The sequence below is a fragment of the Sturnira hondurensis genome, unplaced genomic scaffold, assembly GCF_014824575.4.
Source record: "Sturnira hondurensis isolate 20B ecotype Veracruz unplaced genomic scaffold, ASM1482457v3 Scaffold0005279, whole genome shotgun sequence".
Lineage (NCBI taxonomy): Eukaryota > Metazoa > Chordata > Mammalia > Chiroptera > Phyllostomidae > Sturnira > Sturnira hondurensis.
The window spans coordinates 8,963,662-8,985,058 of NW_028077910.1; the positions used below are offsets into that span (position 1 = coordinate 8,963,662).

Sequence of the window (21,397 nt, forward strand, 5' to 3'; positions counted from 1 at the left end):
TATTTTCTACCTACCATCTATGCTACTTATTCTCTGTACCTTCTCCCCCCTTATCCTCCTCCCACTCCCCTGTTGCTAACCTTCCATGTGATCTCCATTTCTGTGGTTCTGCTCCCGATCTAGCTGTCCGCTTAGTTTGCTTTTGTTTTAGGTGTGGTTTTTAGTAACTGAGTTTGCTGTCCTTTCACTGTTCATATTTTTTATCTTCTTTTTCTTAGATAAGTCCCTTTAACATTTCATATAACAAGGGCTTGGTGATGATGAACTCCTTGAACTTGACCTTATCTGAGAAGCACTTTATCTGCCCTTCCATTCTAAATGAAAGTTTTGCTGGATAAAGCAATCTTGGCTGTAGGTCTTTGGATTTCATGACTTGGAATACTTCTTTCCAGCCCCTTCTTGCCTGTAAGGTCTCTTTTGAGAAATCCGCTGACAGTCTGATGGGTACTCCTTTGTAGGTGACTGTCCCCTTATCTCTTGCTGCTTCTAGGATTCTCTCCTTCATTTTAATCTTGGCTAATGTAATTATGATGTGCCTTGGTGTGTTCCTTCTTGGGTCCAACTTCTTTGGGACTCACTGAGCTTCCTGAATTTCCTGGAAGTCTATTTCCTTTGCCAGACTGGGGAAGTTCTCCTTTATTATTTGTTCAAATAAGTTTTCCACTCATGGCTGTTCCTCTTCCCCTTCTGGTACCCCTATAATTTGGATGTTGGAATGTTTAAAGATGTCCTGGAGGTTCTTAAGCCTTACTCATTTTTTTTTAATTCTTGTTTCTTCATTCTATTCTGTTTGGTCATTTTTTTCTTTTTTCTGGTCCACTCCCTTGATTTGAGTCCCAGTTTCCTTTCCATCACTATTGGTTTCCTGTGAATTTCCCTTCATTTCAATTAGTTTAGCCTTCATATGTTCCTCTAATTTGTGGCTAAAATCAACCAATTCTGTGAGCATCCTGATCACCAGTATTTTGAACTGTGCATCTGAAAGGTTGGCTATTTCTTGGTCACTTAGAATTATAGGCTCTGGGGCTTTGAGCTGTTCTTGAGTCATAATATTTGGTCTGTTCGCACCTGTTATGTATGAGGGGCGGAGCCTTAGGTGTTCACCAGAGCTGGGCGACCCAGTTGCTGGGTTGAGACTCTGTATGTGGGGTGGGGTCAGAGAGAAAAAAAATGGCGCTTTGGTCTGCTCTGCTCTCACTCAGATTTCTGTCCCCTCTGTGGCTTCCCACAAGCAAATTGGGCCCTTCAGGTGCTGGTTCCCAGGTGTGTAGGCCCGTGTACTCTCCAGGACCCTGTGGGTCTCTCCAACGAACTCTCTGTAAGCCTGGGAGCCTCTCCCGGCCCCTCAACCCTGAGAAAGTCTTTCCAGTGGTGCTTTCAGGCTCTAATTCCCATTGCTGGGGCCCTAGCCTGGGCGGCCTGTCCCACTGTTCTCTCCTTCAATTGATTTATCTGTGCGAGAATGTGTGACTGCAGTCAGCCAGCCGCCCTGCACCCTCACTGGGTCCGCCAGTCACCACCCCAAGCCTGGGATCCACCAACCGCCTCCACTTCCGCTCCTGGGTCAGTCAGACCAAAGGATCTTTCCAGCCCGAACCCGTTCCACCGCTGACTCCGCCCCTCTTACTGGTCTGGCTGAGTGGTTTGTTGTTGTCAGACTTCCGTAAGCTCAATTTTCACTGTTTTGGCTGTGGTTTTGTTACTAAAACTTAGCTGTCTTTAAATTTAGTTGTGGGAGGGAGCTAGTGTAGTGTTTCCACCTACGCCTCCATCTTGGCCGGAAGTCTCACTTGTCCAGGATTTCACAAAGGACACCTGGGATAACCCTCAAGTTAAAAAGTGGTCTGGCATCACAGCTTGGGAAGCTCACTTACTAGAGCTTCGCAGGGTGTGCTGGTGCACTAAAGGCCCTGAAGAGTTCTATAACTGAAAAAGGCTATATAACTATAAAAAATTATTTGTCTTAAAAATGCCATGATTTTACTGCTTTATTTTACATCCTAGCACCTTTGTAAATGGCACAATTCATGGTGCTACTTTTGTGTATATTATTCAAGTAGCAGTTAAAATCTGAGTCCTTATCCTGTGACCAAAGTCGGATACTGCAGCTCATATAAGAAGTTATTAAGAAAGGGAATGTTGTGGTAATTGTGAATTCTCAATGAATTTTTTGAAAATATGACTTACTTAAACTTAACTGTTCAATTTTTAGAAATATTGGGCATTGGAGTAAAAAGACCTAGACTGCCATTTTATTCAATACAGATAAATTAGGATTTATTCTGCAGATATGGTCTTATCCAACTTTCTTTTCCTTTAAAGACAATCTGATATTAGCAATTGTAAAAGGAGAGTTTTAGAAACCAAGTAGTTTTCTCCCATTAAAATCATTGATATTCCTTATTAGCCAATGCTACTGGGTTATTTAAACCAAATAAGTTTAAAAAATAAAGTTGTTTATATTTATGTCTAATATTCTTTAATCCATTATTTCTTAAAACGATTTAATAATAAAACCCTTTCTTCCCAGGCAGTACATGTTAATATTCTGCAGATTAGTGTTTAAGGAAAAAAAAACACTTGAAGAAATGGTGTACTGAAGAATGTAATGTGTTGTCTGTGGAAATGATTTAGGACACACGGACAAAACCAAGTTGGGGTTGGCTGGGGTGGAGGGAGTGGTAGAGGGAAGTGGAGACAACTGTACTTGAACGATAACAAAAAAATAAAAATAAAAGAGATAGAGAAAAGAAGAGTTCTTGAGAGGTTTAAATTAGTCACTATTTAAATTAGTCACTATTAGCCCCACCCCCACCCCACTTTTAAAAGCATCCATTGTGAGTTGAACCACATCTCTTCTAAAGATACATTGACGTCTTAACCCCTGGTACCTGTGTTTGCGACCTCTTTTGGAAGTAGGGTCCTTGCATATATAAGTTAAGATGAAGTCATACTGAGTTAGGGTGGGCTCTGAATTCAGTCACTGGTGTCCCCATAAGCAGAACAAAGGGTACATGGACATGCAGAGCAGGAGGCCATGTGAAGAGAAGGGTAGAGTTTGGGTGGACCCAGTGCATGGTAAGGGATGCCAAAGATTACTAGCTGCCAGCAGAAGCTAGGAAAGAGCTAAGGAACAGATTCTCCCCCTGAACCACCAAGAAAGCACCAACCCCTGTGTCACCTTGCGTTTGGACCATGCACTGGAAACTGTGTGGGAAGGCATTTCTGTAGCTTTCAGTCATTTAGCTTGTGGTACTTTGTTACCACCACCCCCGAAAACTAATACACCACCATGCTCCTACTTGGCCTTTATCAATTCTATTTGTTCTAAAATTTGTCTTGGCACTTTCTCTCCAGTCTAGCAGCCGTGGGAAAGGAAAGGAGGGGTTTGAAGTCCAAAAGAGTTTGAGCCCTGACAGCCTATTTTTAACTCTTTGAATCTAGGCAAATCTATTCAGATGTTCTGAGTCCCAATCTTCTCAATTGTAAAATAAGGGTAGAAACTTTTATTCATGCATCAATTATCCCATTCCTGGGACAAGTACTGTTTGAATAGTAACTGTCTGCCAAGCAGTGTGTAGGGCACACAGATAATTATTAACTAAGCAGTTATTAAATCCTGCAAAAGAAAAGCAGATGCTAAGAGAGAGCATAACCTGACCCCATAAGCTACTCTTGGGGGTGGTAGTGAGGATTAAATGAGCAGAATACGAATGCACTTTGTAATCTGCATCTCAAGATACAAACAAAGGTGTTGTTAGCAATAGGATCAGGAGGATTAACGAGAGTCCATGTCTCTGCTTCCTCTGGTCAAACTGGCAATTTTTAGGTTAAAAGAAAACTGTTGGTGAGTTTTCAGAAGACTGGCAGGAGAAGCTGTTGGAGGATCATAAGAAGGAATAGAATAGTATGAGGGGTTTGTGAATTGACTCATGAGAATTCAGCAAAGTAGATTTGGTTGTGCTCCTCACAGCGTTTAGCCAAAGCCTACCTGCCAGGTATTGTAATTAAGTGAGATGGTTGATAATTTTTCCCTCCTAAAGGAGATACAAATGGATGTTAACGTTGACTCCTTAAGTGATCCCTATAGGAAATAATGCCAAAATATTAATAATAGGAAGGCAAAGTAGCCATTCATGTTACATTGGCAAAACATGTAGTAGAACAGAAGAGAATGAATTATATCAAGTATCTCTGTAGTCTTGCAGACTTCAGGACTTGAAAGTTTAAGTCCTGGTACCCGCATGACCGAGGTGCAAAAAAACCCTCTTCAGTAAACCTGCCAGGGGTCATCATCTGATTTCTATGGACACCCCGCAGCCATTTGAAAGACCCCTTCCTGGACATTCAGAAGATTTGACCTTTCCATTCACAAAGTAAGTAGCCAAGAGGTTTTCATGCAAGGACAAGTACTGTCCTATTAAAATTTTACCAAGTGACATAGAGTTCTCTTCTTCTTTCAGAAACCAGCCACACAATTGCTCTGCACTAAAATGTCCAGCACAAAGATTCACCCCAACATGAAGATTATACTAGAAGATGGAGCCCTGGATTCCCTGAACAGCTCCATCTACTGTCCAACTCTGGTGCTTCCTTGTGTCAGGGGTCCATAACCCACGTCCTCGGTGTTTCTTCCCAATGTAGAAAGCAAGTGACACAAGAGTAAATACTGAAATAATGATATTGTGTGTTTGTGTAAACAAATGCACAAAAGTATGTATTTCTGCCTATTACCAGAATGTTTGGGGGCTACTTTAAAAAATATTGTTTATAACAAAAGACTGACATTCTGTTATTATAGAACTAATATTAAGTTCTCAATAATTTATGAATTTTTAAGTGTAATAAGTTTTTAATATCACATCTCAAGGTTTTGATGTTACCACTAACATTTTTTCATGGTATGAATTTTATTTTTTTAAAAAAACAATGCAACTTGGATTTGTTTTATCCATTCAAGTTTCAAAGAAAAGTATCCTTCATTCCAGACCTTGCCATCCATCACTCAAAATAAACTAATCAGCAAGAGGGCATTTATTTCATGGACTCTGAGAGAATTCTGGCCAACAAGCCTCACATGCTTAATGAGCATCAAAAAATTGTAAGGAAAATATAGTGGCATAAATAGTGGTTGAGTTATAATGACCCCTGCCTGGTGCCATCTCAATTATGTTCGTCAATAATCTTACAATCACTCATCCTTGGAACTTTCCTGCTACCATATCCTGATGTGTATTTCCTTGTCTTTAACGCTCCATGGCGGTTCTCACAGGGTTGACTTGCCCAGCTGAAACTGAGGTGGGTTAATGTGCTGAATGTGACTGAACAATAAGACGATTTGAGAGCTACTGTATTTTATCTGGAGATGGCAAATATATGTAAGAGTATATGGACATTCAGAGTAGTCATTAAAATCACAACAGAATCCAGAAGAAACTGGACACATATACCTATTCACATGCACACTCATATATTCATTCAGTTAAGAAGAGATGTAAATATGTCATTTAATTAGTGGTTTCAAACCCCTAACTTCAATGATAAAAGGTTAGTGTTGAAAAGGGCACCATTTGTCTTATTCTGCAGCCGTCTGAGTCATTTCTTGAGCTGATATGATAAACTCTCATAAGCTGGGTAGTTGCTTAAAGCAACAAACGTTTTTCACAGTCACAGAGGCTGGGAAATTCGAGATCAAGGTTCAGGCAGATTCAGTTCTGGTGTGAGTGTGTTCATCTGGTTTGCAGCCTGCATCCTTCTCACTGTGTCCTCATGTGGCACAGGGAGAAGTGTCTGAGTCTCCCCCCCTCTCCTGTAAGGGCACCAGTAACATTGGATTATAGCCTTCTCATGCACACTAGCTCCAAATACAGTTAGAAAGGAGGTTAAGGACTTCAACACATGAATTTCTGGGGACACAAACATTCAGTCTATAACAACAGGTGTGTCAGCAAGGTCAGGAGAGGCAAATTTGCTTAGTCAAGACCATAGACTGTGCAGAGTGAGTTGGAGATGGGCAAGCAAGAACCGGCAGAGACCATGGTAGGACAGAAGCCTGCACGTGGGTGAGCTTGCAGAAGAGCAACCGACCTGGAAAGATTATGCTCCCAGGGAAAAGCCTCCCCCTCTCTTTTCTTTCCTCCTTTCTGTGCCCCAGGTACTCGCCAGCCTGTACCGCACCACTCAGGTGCACCTCACTGACTGTTTGCTTCCCACCCCCACAGCCTCTGCCAACCAGCACATCAACTAACAGTAATTCCCAGCAACTCTTTACTCGTCTATATATATTCAACAGCTGTGAAGACATGCTTATTTTATTTATGTGATTGTATGATGAGAACCCAGAGTTTTTTCATTTGTTTTAATAATTCTTTTTTTCCCTTGTGCATTAAAATCTTGCATTCTTCGAGGGGAGATGTAACTGAAAGTATATATAAACAAATGAAGGTTCTGATTTAAATGCCATCATTAAGATTTTCTTCCATCCACTACCTTCAGCTATCTTTTTTAAGAAAAGGAATTTTTGAGCTCAGTATCATCAATGCAATAAAATAAAGGCACAGGGCTGGTGCATTTTGTGGCCTCTTGGCCTGAGAGGTGTCTTGTCTTATTACTTTTTCTCCCGAGGCCCGGGCTTTGAAGAGAACAAAGTAGTTCTGGAGTTTCTCTTCCTTCCCCAGAGTCATTATTATCTGAAGAGCAAAGGAAAGAAAGCAGAATATTGCTTCACTCCAGCACATCTCTATCTTTCATGCCTGTTTCATCTTGTGGCTGTGGTGGCATTGTTCCAGGCTGTGGGGAAAACAGGCTCTCACATGGAGTGCTAAGTAAAGAGTAACTTATTAATACCAGTACAGATGAGTACATAGGAACTAAGATAAATAAAAAAAGAGGAAGAAGCCCTTTAGGCATGCTCTCAACAACAAAGTTAGTATTCCCTTAAGGGCCACCCTAAGAAACATCTCTCTCAGGCTGCTTGTCTCTGAAATTTCACACCTTCTATTGCTTTTTTCTCACGGCCCCTGTTTATTCCTTCACAAAGTGGCCTGTCTCTGGTCATTCACAACAGAAGATTAGAATCAGAAGTATATAAGATTTGCTATTTAATGAACTCACATCATACATAATTGCTCCCTGAAGATTACCAAGTGCAAAACTGGCTTAGCTTTTCAGGGTTGCAATACAAATTCAATTCAAAATATGCCCATCTGATGACTTGTTTCCGGTCAATCACCAAGGAGAAAGAATTAGCCCAGCTATTTTTTCCCCCTCTGGTATGAGACAATTACCCTTTTCACAAAAATGTTTTTGTCTGAATACATTTTAAGTGGAAATCTTTCTAAAGTGCATAACAAGTTTTCATGACTCTACCAACAGGGTCAACAAAGCATACTTTAATGCTGTTAATCTCCGGATTATCGAAGTGAGTCCTGGTCTTCCACACTGAGACTTTTTTTTTTGGTCAAAGAGCAACAAGGCTTCTCCTAAGTGAACTGTAGCAAGCTGGACCTACTAGGTGGAAAGATCTCCTCTGAGCCTGGGCCAGTGGTCATCAGATACATGGCATCAGAAACTCCCATTTGGGCCCCGTCACGGCTGCTCTCAGAAGTTCTGGGAAGGAGTCCTATTTAACTCCTCCAGAGTGAAGACTTGGCACAGGACCACAGACACACCCAGTGTTACAGACGGGGCTGCCTTGTTTCCGTGGGAAGTTTGCTTCTTTACTCGGCTTGCACCACACAGCATGTCATTTTCTGCCCACAAGTTGGTGAAAGAGAACATGTCTGTGCGGTATAAAAGCACGTCTTCTGAGTGCAAGTGTAACTGTATAAAAGGACAGGGAATAAGGTTATTTCTTCTCTAAGTATAACTTGAGTAATACAACCCAAAGATTGCATTCTACCTTCAAGCCTATGGCTATTTCAAGTAAATGTAATCATCGCCATCCTTGCATTAAATGGATCCTTATAGGTTATAAACATGCTTTTCAATACTCAAAAATAATTCAAACTTGGTCGTAGTAATGATTGTCCTATGATTTGTGTGAAGGGTTAGTATTTGAAGAATACACCTGTCATAAACAATTAAAACAAGAGAGATACCAATTAAACCCCCCTCATGTACTTGGATATAGTCGGCTAAAACATGTTTTGTTGACAGATGTGGATAATGATATTTGAGAAAATACTATGAACCAAAAAAGATTTGAAGTTTCCTGTGTCATACACGAGCTTGGATTTCCCTTTTTGAATGCTGGGCACATTCTACAACAGTTCCATCCTCTTCAAAAGCATCTATGACTCTCTCCTCCCGAATGAAACTCATATGCATTATTTTAGTATTTCAAGTTTATCCGCTCTTTAGCCCCGATTTTTCTTTCCAACTTAGTTTCTAATCCTCATTATGCAAAAATCTATACTCTCATATAATTAGACATTTTATCATTCCTTGAGAAAGCCTTGCGTTGTCCTTGGGCCATGTCTAAGGTTCCTTCTCCCTGAAGTGTCTGTGACGCCCCCAGACAAAAGAGCTAGCTCCTTTATTTGAACTTGCATAGTCCTTCGTACTTCCTATGAGGCTTCTTCATGGATTGTCTTGTATCATCATCTGCACGCATCTTACCTTTTTTACCAGGTTTTAATGGAACTTGAGGGCAGGCTAGGAGTTATCTGCTCATTTGGGGACCACCCACAACGCCCAACACAGCGCCTTCGCTGCCTTGCATCTACAACATATAAGATAATTGAATCATATTACATATGTATGATTCAGGTTTCTTTCAATAGCAAAAATGACAGACACTCGGTTCAAACTGGCAACAATAACAGACACTCAGTTTCTTTTTCTAAAAGGGAAATTTATTGACATATAATTGGCCCAATCAGGGATGCAGCTGAACTCAAGTATAAAAGGACTGGGAAGCTCAAAGAATGTCATTGGAGTTTCCTCTCTCCACCTCTCTGCTCTTTCTTTGTCTTCTCATCTTCATTCTGCAGGAAGATGTTTCTCACATGGTGGTCAAGAAAGACACCAGCAGCCTCAAGTCACATGTTCAGGGAAGACAACCATTGGTTCTGCTTGGGTTTTGTAGAGTCACAGTTTTCTAATGAGAGTCAAAGGCAAATGATAAGAAAGAGTGAGTGCAGGACACTAAAAACAACCACAAAACTACATTATAAATTACAAATTAACTTCTAAAGAATCTTACAGATTAATATAAAGGTTAGCTTTATCATTTTCAAATTTTAGTGAGTATATCAAATCGAAAAGCTTGTATTATATGACTGGGTATTGCTCAAAGAATACAAATGACATAAAGTCAAAGTATCAATCACTGAGAAATCCTAGTCTAGTTGGTGGTTGATAAAATTTGATGCACAACAAATGAATGAATATAAGACATGCTATTAACCAAGTTTTAAGCATTGCAACACGAAGATTTTATGGAGGTGGTGAAACTGTTTTGTTTGATGATGGATGAATTATTTTTGAACTGTTGAAAGAGGGTACAAAGGAATGCAGGCGAAAGAAAAGAGAGCAAAACGGGGCAGAGGTAGGCAATCTACCCGCAGAGACATGATTGTAGACAATCACGCACAAGCAGCACAAGCCTGACTTGCACAGACTTGTGGCACCGGCTGCGTAATCACGGTGTGCTAGCAGTGAAATAGGTGAGAAGCCTACTAAAATCTTACATGATTTATACCAGCGGTTAATGTTCAGGTCAAGGACAAAATCCTAACCTGAATCATAAAAACAGGGCCACAGCCTTTCAACCAATTCCCGAACTTGAATCAGTTTTCAGATACAGAACCCCATCAATAGAGAGGAGGCTGGGACCTACTGATGATGAAGCCCACTGAGGTTGAAACCCTGTATACTGCCCAGAATGCATATTGTTAACCTCTGTCCGAACCTCACCAAAATCGACAGCATTTAACCGGGGTATCAGTGTATTGGGGAAAAGAAAATAATTAGTCATTTAGAGGACTGCTAGATATTAATTTCAGGAGACCCAAACTGTCACAGTGGTCTACCAGTCAGAGAGGGGGCTTACAGAGGTCAGGTAGTCTGGAAATTTTAGCTCGGCCCATCACCAAATAGCAGTAGTAATATGTGTGGTGTGGTTTAATTTTGTTGGATTCATTTATATCTCAGAATATGGTGCATCTTAGTCAATGGTCCTTGAATAATTTTTTAAAATGTGATTCTGTTGCTGTTGGGTGGAACTTGCTAAAAATATCAATTAGGTAATGGGGGTTGATAGTGTTATTTGGGTCTTTTATATCCTTACAGGTTTTCTGGCACCTGGTTTTTTCAGAGACTGAGAGCACAGTGTTGAAAGCTCAAGATATAATTGAGAATTTATCTACTTCTCCTTGTTCAATTAGCTTTTGCTTCATATATTTAGAAGGTCTGCTATTTGGTGCATAAACAGTAGAATCATGTTCTTCATAAATCGACCTTTATCATGATGAAATTACCATCTTTATTCCTGACAATGTTCTTTTCCTAAAGTCCCCTTCGATATTAATATAACCGTTCCATCTTTCTTTTAATTAGTGTTCTCAGGGTATTATTTTCCTTTTCCTTTTGGCATTTTTAACCTTTTTATTTTGAGGCAAGTTCAGACTGACAAAAGTTGTAAAAATAGTCCCCATAGACCCTCCCCTCAGCTTCCCCTAACGTGAAGTGTCTCTCCAGCCCCACGGTACCCCCTGTCAGGGAGAGGGCCCGGCTCCAGCCAGGCTCCCCCTTCCCCATGCTGCAGCCTGCTCTCTGGCAGCCCTTAGGGCAATCACTAATCAGGTTTACCTCTTCTGCTTCTTCCCTCTCTAGGGTGACTTTTGCCTGCTGTCTACTGTCTGAACCATTGTTTCAAGTATTTTGCAGGGATTTTTAGTTATTCCAGGCTGGTCCCCTTATATAGTATTTTGAACCTTTTTCTTGGTGGTTTTCTCACTTAACATTCACCCTGTCGTGAAGTATTCTTTGAAAACACCAGTTCTGCAGATAGGCCAGTGGTCCACTGCTATGTGCTTGGGTACCTTTACCATTTCCCCTCCCAGGGGCTTGCAGTGCACCTTCACTCCCACACCCAGCACTTGGGACTTGAGCTGCTGAGGCCACTTGGCTGTTTGCACACAAAAGGCAGGGAAATTCTGGGGATACTTCCCTCATCTCAGCCCTTAAAATGCATGCCTCCAGAAATATAAACACGCCAGCTCCCTCACTCCTGGTGGGAACTCTGAGGGATGACCTACCTATACTTTCTCCAGAGCTTTTCAGGAAACCGAGCAAAAGTAGCAAGATATGAATTGGCTTGTTTGCCATCTGCCCTGCTTCTACACTGATGTTCCACAAGAATCCTCCTTACTCTCTTATACACGAATCCTTTTTCCAGGTCACTTTTTGAGATTTCAAGCCAGGACAACCAGTTTTAATGACTGTTAAAATATTCTACTTTTACCATTTATATCATAATTTGTTTAACTGTTTCCCAGCAGTTTAGCTTTTGAGTTGTTTTTATATTTTTCTGCAGTAACTGGTTTTGTAATGATTATCTTTGAATATAAAATGTTTTCTTGAGTTCTAGATGCTTTCTATGGATAGATTCCTGGAAGGAAAATTGCTAAACCAAAAGGCATGAATGTTTTACACTCTTGGTAGGAACTGCCAATTTCATTTCCAGAAATATGTATCAATTCCTAGTGTCTTTGGCAACACATCTTTTTAAAATCGGTTTTACCACATTAAGTCAATCTTCATGAAAACTTTTTAAACTCTTGCTTATTGTATCAGTATTGTTTTTATTTCTTTGATTACTGAGCTTGAATGTTTTCTCACATTTATATTGATTGACTTTTGTGAATTATCTGTTTATGAACTTTGCAACTTTTCAAAACTGTATTTTATTGTATTTTTCCATTACCATTTATTCCCCTTATACCTTCTTCCACCTCCACCCAGGCCGCTCACCCCAGCACTCAACACACCGTTGTCCATGTCCATGGGGACCTTTTCTTTTTTGCTCTGTTTTTTGACAATTTACATGCAACCATATAACTTGAATTTGTTAAATCCATGTAATTTATGCCATCTAGTAATCGATGCAAATTTACTCTGTATATTTTTGCTTTTACATTTTTTAGTATTTTTAAAAATGCAACAATTTTGATTTTCAAGTAATCAATCTATTTATTTGCTTTCCTTTGTGATTTCTTCTAATGGTTTTCTACTTAGAAAGTTATACTACATTTAAAATCAGATACATTTTTCTCTAAAAGTTTTTCTTCCTTTTCTATCTCTTTAACACTTGTCTTGTGAATTTCCTTGTTATTTATTTTGACATACTGCATAGATCAAAAACAGATTTCATCGTGTGCCAAATTTATTTTCTGACTCAGTAAAAATGTACTTGGTGTTTACTATGCATCAGGCAAGGTTCTAGATATGATTGGCAGAGGCAAATTCGAAGGGATACTGAAGACACATTTGAGGTCAGAGTGCACTTAACGGATTTCCGATGACATGGTGGAGGAAGAAGGGAAAAGGAAATGTGTGAAACGGCAGCTCAGTGTTCAGGATTTTCCTCACCTCTTGCACAGTGTGACATCAGCTCGCTACTCAAAGAAACACAGATCTTATGATCAGGAGGAATATGTTCAACAACGTTAAAAACTGAAGATGTATAAAAAGCATCACTATACTAAAGAGGATGAACAGATTTTCATCAGTTATTTAAAATAAAGTTTTTTCTTCTTCATTTAATGACTTAAAGTAATAAGCTCTAACAAATTATTTTTTCTATAAGTATTTAACATGGTCATATTCATATTGTTTATATGATTTTGCATTCTACTTTTCCCATTTAACATTATAAAACATTTGCATGTCATCAATTGGTAAGCATCACATCTGATAATTGCATATAAAACTTTAGACGGATCAGTTACTCTTTTCAACACAGAGTTAGTTTTTATTCTTAAATAGATATTGTTTTACAGATATTCTATTTGGGCTATTACCATATAATCATGCCCACTTTTCTGGTGTACACATTTAATCAAAGTGAATTATTACAAGCACACACCACCTTAGGCCCTCAAACAAATTTCTTTTTCAATTAGCCTGGAAATCTTTTCAGTTCGCTTCTCTTTAGTAACTCTTAAGATCATTCAGTCAATAATTTATTGAGCCTCTAAAATGGAAAAGGAACTATAATAGGTCACTGCTCTGAAAAATAATATTCCATGCACTCTAGTAACTGAGGCAGACTTTTCTTGGTTTCTTAGAACCTATATTTAAATGTAGCACTTTACGTTATTACCCTATCCTTCTCTATTAGCTCCTTTCCAAAAAATTCTTAAGCCTATATTAACCCAAAGACAAATAATAATAATAAAAATAAAACCCAAACCATATTTTCTGTCGATCTAGTTTCTTCCTCAAGCTACACCCACTCTATCTTTTTTCCCAGCCAAATATATCAAACTCGAAGTCCACTTTCATGCTCCTCCTCCCTTACTTACTCGTCATCTATTTATTCCCCATCCTACTGCATTCTTCCAACTCACCCCTAATCAGTTAATTCCACAGTCTTGTCTTAGGCTTTATCTTAACCTGCCATCTCTGTAGTTCTATCAATAACACTCGCCTCTCTCTTCAGAGCACCCCTCTCCCCCTACCTTTGGCTTCCTGTTACTTCTCTCACTTACCTTTCCTTGATCACCAATGCTTTCTTTTACCTCTCCACCTGTCTGAATGTATGGTAGAAGCCCTCCAACACAGTGGAATTAGTTAGAGGAGGCTGCTCCCCTCTCAGCAAATCAGTCCCTCCCACCACACTTCACCCTGGAGACCTCTGGGACATAAATGAGTCTCTAACTGGCCTGTGCCTGCCTACTGAGCTGTGTGCAGGCAGTCTGTTCTAAAAACTGTTTTGCCATTGTACTTGCTTTATCAAATATTGTGTAAACTAATGAAATACGAGAGTAAAAAAATGAGCTGTTTTTCTGAAAATTCAGATGAGTGCTATGGAAAATCTCCACACTGGCTGGTAACTTAAAAAATAATTGCAGACAAATTAGGTAAAAAACAAGGCTGAGAAAAAAAATCCCACCTCTCTAGACATATTTTTACACGGAATTACTTTATCATGCAAGTGTCTTTAAGTTCTTGCACAACTCATGCAAGATGAAATTGGAATCTGAACGATGCTCCGTGGTGTTAAAGACCAGACCGAGCTCCAACCAGCAACAGATCCACACAAGGAGCAAAGGCCTTGGCCTGGCATCAAAAGAGAATTCAAAGAAAATAGATTTATGTGTTAAGGTGTCTGTCTATGCATCACTCTCATTTTCCTCAGTCTTAACTGATCTTATAAATTAACCTGTCCTAATTGTCTTGTCTGTACGGCCTCCTTCTCTAGAAATATCTTGATTACATCATGAGGCTTCCTTCCTTGCTCTGTTCTTTCTTTGAGAAAGCTAATTTCCAACCAGAGTTCCAACTTATTAAACAAATAAGTACAAATCTTCAAGCTCTTTGCACAGAGGGTCCTTGGTTCATTCATCACCACCTCCTCCACTTTCACTTTCCTCTTTGCATGTGTCTTGCGCACAGTAGCTACTTAAAAACAAAACAAAACAAAACAAAAAACCTGGTGAGATTTGAAGCATAATGAAAACATTAGTCCATAAATTACAGCTCAAGAATCAGGAATCTAGCCCGAATAAGTGTACGGGGAAATTCCTTTGCTTTGAAGTCAGCACTTACTCCTTCCCAGCAATTAAAGAAGCTCAGTTAAAAATTATGATTGGAAAATGACCATTTTTAAATTGGGTAGCTGAAGCAAATTTAAAAAAATGACAACTGCGGTTTTCCAGAAACTTGCAGACAAATCTAGGTGGATGATGACAATACCACTACAACACTCAGTACTTCATCTGTATGAAGTCTGAAGTTCTGCTTCTCGCTAGCATCCTATGGGCTTATTTTCTCTGAGCTGGCCAGGACAGATGTGATTGTCTGTTCCATTTACAGATGAGAGAAGTAACAGCCCTAACAGTTGCTGACTTACTCTTGACCTTAGAGAGAGTTTATGAATTCAATGGGATATTTACCCTGATGCTGGGTACCGTGGGTCGCAGTTTATTTTATTTTATTTTTGAGATTTTATTTATTTTTAGAGGGAAGGGAAGAGGGGAGGGAAACATCAATGTGCAAGAAAAATTTATTGGCCGCCTCTCAAACGCCTCTAACCAGGGATCTGGCTGGTAATGTAACCCTGGCTTGTGCCTTCACCGGGGGTCAAATCAATGACCTTTTGGTTTGCTGGACAGTGCCCAACCCACTGAACCACATCAGTCAAGGCTTGGGTCACCTTTCAAATGTTCATAAGCCCATTCACAATTGGGCGGGGGAATCAGGAACTGAGTAGTAACAAGTCAGACCCTCCTGTCCATCATTATCACTCACCTGCTCGCCGGGCTGTCTAGGATTATGCCATTAGAGTTCAGTTCTTTCATTTAACACATTACCCAGCTAAATTCTTGGGAGGAATAATAAGTTCATAATTCACTCTTTAATATCTTCCTATTAATTAATATATAAAATTTGCTTTTCTTTGATTAATTTGTTACTTGAAGAAAAGGACATTGATTGGAATTTTGAGGTAGCATTATGTTAGATTCTCTATCCTACTTTGTCTTCAAGAAGGGAAGCTCAGTGTGTATGTTTAAAGGTAGGAGATGGTGAGTGGAGGGCATAGTCACAGATGTGGATTCCGGAAATGCGAAGGGCATCAATAGAATATTGGATACCAGGAGTTGGAGCATTGAACTAGAAAAAAAGAATAAGAAGGAGAAGAGTAACCCAAAACAAATGTTTCTGTTTAACAATTTTAATTTGAGCTGAATTGAATAGTGGGGTAACTTGATTCTAATTAGTTTTTTATTTGAAAGTTTTTCTCTAGTTTATTTCTAAGTAAAAGGACCGGTAATCCTTTTGTTTTAATTCAAAACGTTCCAGAAAACTAGAGCATAAAGGATGTTTATGAAGCACATTATGATTTCCCCTAGGAAAAGTTCTGAAACAAAATGCTGAAATTCCGACCCAGGAGTTAGCATCTGATATATGATAAATATGACCAGCCATGCCTCGTGACGATTAAGTAATTACTATAAATGCCTATCATATAACATATTAAAATTATAATACCAATTCTATAAAATGGTTATGGATAAACCAAGCATGTCTTTTACACAAAGGAATCCAATAAACTATACATTTTGGAGGGGGACTTTAAAATGGCATGTTTCATTGGCCGCTGCTCTTTTCCATGGTCTCCTGAAGGCAGGGAGCTAGTAACAAGCTGCCTGAATGAGCTGACAGAAGATTCCGGGAAATTCAACTCACATCTGAGTCTCACATGTGGCCCTTTAAGATTCATTCTAACATTCTATGAAACTGTTTTCTAAAATTAATATGGTAGTTAGTTCATGACATGCTAGCATAATAAAGGTTAAGTAACAAACTTAAAATTATTGCTTGTGCCACCTTAGAATTCAGAAGAGTTTTAAAGCATGTTACACGGTCCTGTTTTAGAAGGTCATTACAGAAGGTTCACAACTGACAGTTCCTGTTTTTTTTTTTTGTCCAGCTGTACATCTTGTGGCAAGTAGGGCCTTCTAAACCATTCCCCCTATTATCAAAGTAGTTCATGCTCAAAGGTATTTAGTAGTCATGTTGTTGCCAAGGTTTTTCCTATTGAAAAGCATTTTACAAATAAGGGCTAAACATGTACTTTACTCTCTAAGTCTTTAAATATTGGGTCAGCCAAAAAGTCTGTTATATTTTTTCCACATGATGGCTCTAGTGGTGCTTACTTGTCTTTAATATCATCTGAAACAATTTTGTTAGACTGTATTGTGACAGCTGTCATATCAGCATACATTTAAAAAAACACACCAAAATCAGTGAATTTTTGTACAGCCATTTTAATATTGAAGATGGAAGAACACACAACATTTTTGGTGTATTCTGCCTTATTATTTCAAAAAAGGTAGAAACTTAACTGAAACACAAAAGATCTGTGCAGTATACGGACAAAGTGCTGTGACTCATCGAACATGTCAAAAATGGTTTGTGAAGTTTCTTGGTACTATTGATATTTTGGCCAAATGATTCTTTGCTATGGGCTGTCTTATGCATTGGAAGATGTTTAGCAGCACCTCTGGCCTCTACCCTCTAGAAGCTGATTGTGGGAGATAAGCTACGCACCGAAAATATCCAAACCAATAAAGCTATTGCTGAAAATGAAGAATATGTCTTTTATTTTACGGAAAAAAAAACTAAGGGGACTTTTTGGCCAGCTTAGAGACAGACAAAGTAAGCAGCTTAGACAGACAGACAAAGATGGCAGCTTAGAGACAGACCAAAGTAAGGTACCAAGACATAGAAAGTATGTTCAGTTACTTTGTTATTTATTTAGACAAGGGCCGATTTTGTTCTTTGTTAGTCTGTTAACAAGTATCACCAGATCGTTAGCAAAATCTTGTGGAAAAGGAGTTTTAAGGCATCGTTCACAGAGTCCTCAAAGAGAGAATACTTTGAATGCAGCTTCCTTTACCCCTCAAAACAAGTCATGTAAAGGTGACAAGGAGAAGCTTGTGTGTTAATTAGGTGACAGCAAGAACTGGCAAATAGGCAGATACAGAGTGAAGTTTCCTGAAGAGAAAAAGAGAGTTGATTTCAGCAGTTTTCAGATGAAAAGGTTAAAACTGGCTTATTAATATTCTAGTGCCATTTAAAATTTTATAGATTTACTTTTATTGCAATTATATTTGGCATGTAATATTTTATTAGTTTTGGGTGTACAACATAATGATTCAATTTGTGTATTTATTACAAAATGATCACCAAAGTAAGTCTACTTAACATCTATCGACACAATTATAATTAAAAAAAAATAACATTCATCACCTTTTCTTAGGCAATGATTTCTCTTACAAATTAAAAGATATATATTAAATTTAATTATAATAAACAGGTAAATGAGAAATTTCAAAAAGTGAAAAGTATTTACTCTAGGATCCTGAATATTATTAATGAAAAACCATCCATTTGTACAAATTATGTTCTGGCTGTATCCATCAACTACATTTTTCTTGCTTTCTTCCATTGTAAAAGTGAACACATTTTACTAAAGTGACAAATTTACTAAAGTTAAAGAGAATGCTTATTGAGGTTTCCTAATGTCACTTTAGCCCTTCTCAGACATCAGACCTTGAATCTCCTTGATTTCTGACTGCCTTAGAAATAGAATATTAAATTGAGGGTATTCCTCAGGATTTACAATTTTTATATTATATGTATTGGTAAATATACAGCGTATAAAATATAATGACAGGATATGATTATTAAAATGATAAAGAAACAGAAATAAAGTAGAACTAATGACAGACCCAGCAAGACCAGTCAAAAGAGCTCATCTGTTTCGAGCTGTGCTCAAAGGCAACAGTTCAGTTTATGTCAGTTCAGTTTATAGGCCCCGGATAGCTTCCCCAGTATTGGCCTCCTAAAAGTTCTATACTGATACTTTCAAGAAACTAGCAGCATACTTCACCTTGGAAAAGTAATATTATAAAGACACTGCCATTAGTGATTTTATGTACTTCTACATACCCTTCTTGAATTTGAAGTAATGGATAAGTTCAGGTAATAATTTTTGTTCTCTTTCAAATTTTATGACTAAAATATTGAGTTGTGTTTTATGGCCTACATTTATTATTTTCTGTGCAGTCAGCCAGCAGCTTTAGGCAAAGAATACCTTTGGAGTCTGGAATCTGATGCAAAGAAATGAGAGGTTTAAAATGAGTAATCATGTATTCCGGAAGCACAAGAATTGTTCAAAGGTTCTGAAATACAACTAAATACTGCATACTGTATAATATATGAGAAATAATTTCCTAACTCTCTGTACAGTTTCTTTTTCTTTTATGACTAGGATGATGTTCTATTTAAGTATGGTCCAGGATTGTAGCTATAAAACTTTATTTCCACCCAAGGAGTTTGGGGAGATTTTTTTGGAAGAAGTTTGTTTAGCAAAGTGCACAGTGGCAAAGGCAAGACATTCTCAGTTAGGAGGAATTTAACAAGGTCACAGGAATTTTTCTGTCTCAGTTTCCAAGAGTCAAGCTGAAAGAGGGAAATTTAAAGCTGTAGGTTCGATAACAAGTAAGGCTATATAGTAAGGCTATATAACATTTACACGTCAGAACCAAACTCTGAAAGTTCTTTAGATCTTTTTCTTTTAAATTTGGTTTTCATTTTAATGGACCAGACACAGTTGTTAATATAACTTGTTTTAAAAAAAATGAGAACCTGGCTTCCACAGGAGAAAGAGGTGGAAAGGACAGGATTCTGACCTGGAATCTAAGCTCAGGAGCTCCCAACTTCCTGCACGATCTGGAAGGCCCTGGAGCTACCAGTGACTCTGACACACCTAGGTTTCTCTATTTACCAAAACACGAGCCTTAGTGCATTTGGTCCTCCACTTACAATGCTCCTCCACATACAAAGCGTTAATTGAAAATCGTTCAGCTTACGAGTTTTTGACTTTCAGATGGTATGGAAACCATATGCATAATAATCTACACAAGATGCTCAAACTTTATTATAAAATAGGTTTCATGTTAGACAATTTTGCCCACTTTATCTGCTATCTTTAATTTCATTTAAATGTTCTGAATACATTTAAGTTAGACGAGACTAAACTGTAATGTTCTGTAGGCTAGGTGTATTGAACCTGTTTTCAACTTAGGGTCTTTTTGACTTATGATGGGCTTTTAGGCCATTAATCCCATCATAAATTGAGGAACATCTGTGATAAGTGAAATGGGGTATTTGTACATGAAAACATTTTGAACATTATGCTGTAAGTTATTTATTAGGGAAAAGCACATGCCAAGCACACTTAGTTTTCATGCTAGTATAAATTTATGTCACAGGCTAGCTAGGTTGTAAATTCAGTTTATTTTATGGTTTTTAGCATTCTATACTTTCAAAGCCAACCTAAAGAATTCTGCACCAGAATTTTTGTTGTATTTAGCTGAACAGATCCACCCTCATTTTGAGCACTCACTGGCCATTATTGATAGTGACGACTAAAATCCAGTTAGAATGTTAAAATTATGCAGTATGTAATAAAATTCCAAGGAACTACTGAGGCATTTAATAAGTGATTTACTTTGTCAGAATATAGAACAAGAACAGAAACAAAATTATTTACGCATAACCTCAATCTTCCTCCCTCGAGTACACGGAAAGAACAAATGCACTACGGAATTTCTTTGAAGAGGTTTGTGTTTACTACGTTTGTTTTTCTTTTTACATAAGAAACTCTGTTGGCCTTTAAAATGTAATTTAACCATGTAACTGATTTTGGGGGGCCACCAATAAAATAAATACATATGACAAAATGAATGCATACTTATTTCAGCCAGTAAAATTTGTTTTTAAATTATGCTATTTGCAGCCGGGGAAAAAATATGAGATCATTTCTTTCCCTCCTGCCAGAGGCAAGCTGATTTCTCCACCCACGTGGACAGTTGAGCAGTAAGTCTAGCGTGCTAGAGTGCTTGAGTCTCGCGACTCGCGTCCCGCCATCTGCGGGCACGTACGCATTCACACTAGTACACTGGATGGGGCAAGAGTCAGTTGGCACGGCACCTCCTGTTTCAATGCGAAGACGATGCTGCCAATGTAGCCATCCCGTGTGTCCATCGCATCTGCCCACTGGATGGGGAAAGAAAGAAGGGGCACTCAGGAGAGTGCAGCTGCTCCCAACCACTCTCTCTCATTTACATACAACGTACTCCTCTTCCCAAGTGCGTTCCAAGTGCACACTCGCTCACTAGCGCACTCAGACACGTGCGCACCGTACCTCGCCCAGCCGCAGGCCCGGACACGGCCTAGGCGCACCCCAATCACCCCGCCGCCAGTTCCGCCGCCTCACCGCACCCACCCGCACTCCACGTGGGCGCACCCCGGCGTCTGGGGCCCGGGCGGTCCACTAGCCCCTGGGCGGCCCCACAGTGGCAGGGAAGGCGCGGCCCTGGGGTCGGACGGACAAAGCGGGCGTCCAATCGAGCCCGGCATTGCCACCCCGAAGGGAGGGAGGTGCAGCTCGGACGGGCCCAATGAGCGGGGAGCCCGAGTGGGACTTCCTCCGGGAATCCCGTTGGCCAGAATAGCGGAGCCGTGGGTGACACGTAAGTTGGGCGGGAGACGGCGGCGGCCGAGGCTCCGCAGCCCCGTCAGTGACAGCGGCCCGCCATCCCCCAAAGCCTGGGGAGCAGCAAGCCCCCACCCGTCACCCACCCCACCCCATCCCCGC

The 21,397-nt window shown here is 39.4% G+C and overlaps 1 long non-coding RNA gene across 2 annotated transcripts; it reads right to left on the reverse strand.

The window, feature by feature from the left end:
• Positions 1 to 8,877: 8,877 nt before the first annotated feature.
• LOC118987429 (uncharacterized) lies at positions 8,878 to 21,099 on the reverse strand. 2 transcript variants are annotated; one of them, XR_005066563.1, is made up of 3 exons: positions 20,945 to 21,099; positions 14,150 to 14,286; positions 8,878 to 9,100 (listed from the first exon to the last, which is right to left on the reverse strand). It is a non-coding gene; the product is annotated as an uncharacterized LOC118987429 (long non-coding RNA). The 2 variants fall into 2 exon arrangements; XR_005066562.1 differs by lacking the exons at positions 8,878 to 9,100; positions 14,150 to 14,286 and adding an exon at positions 20,449 to 20,796.
• Between the last annotated feature and the right edge of the window lie 298 nt (positions 21,100 to 21,397).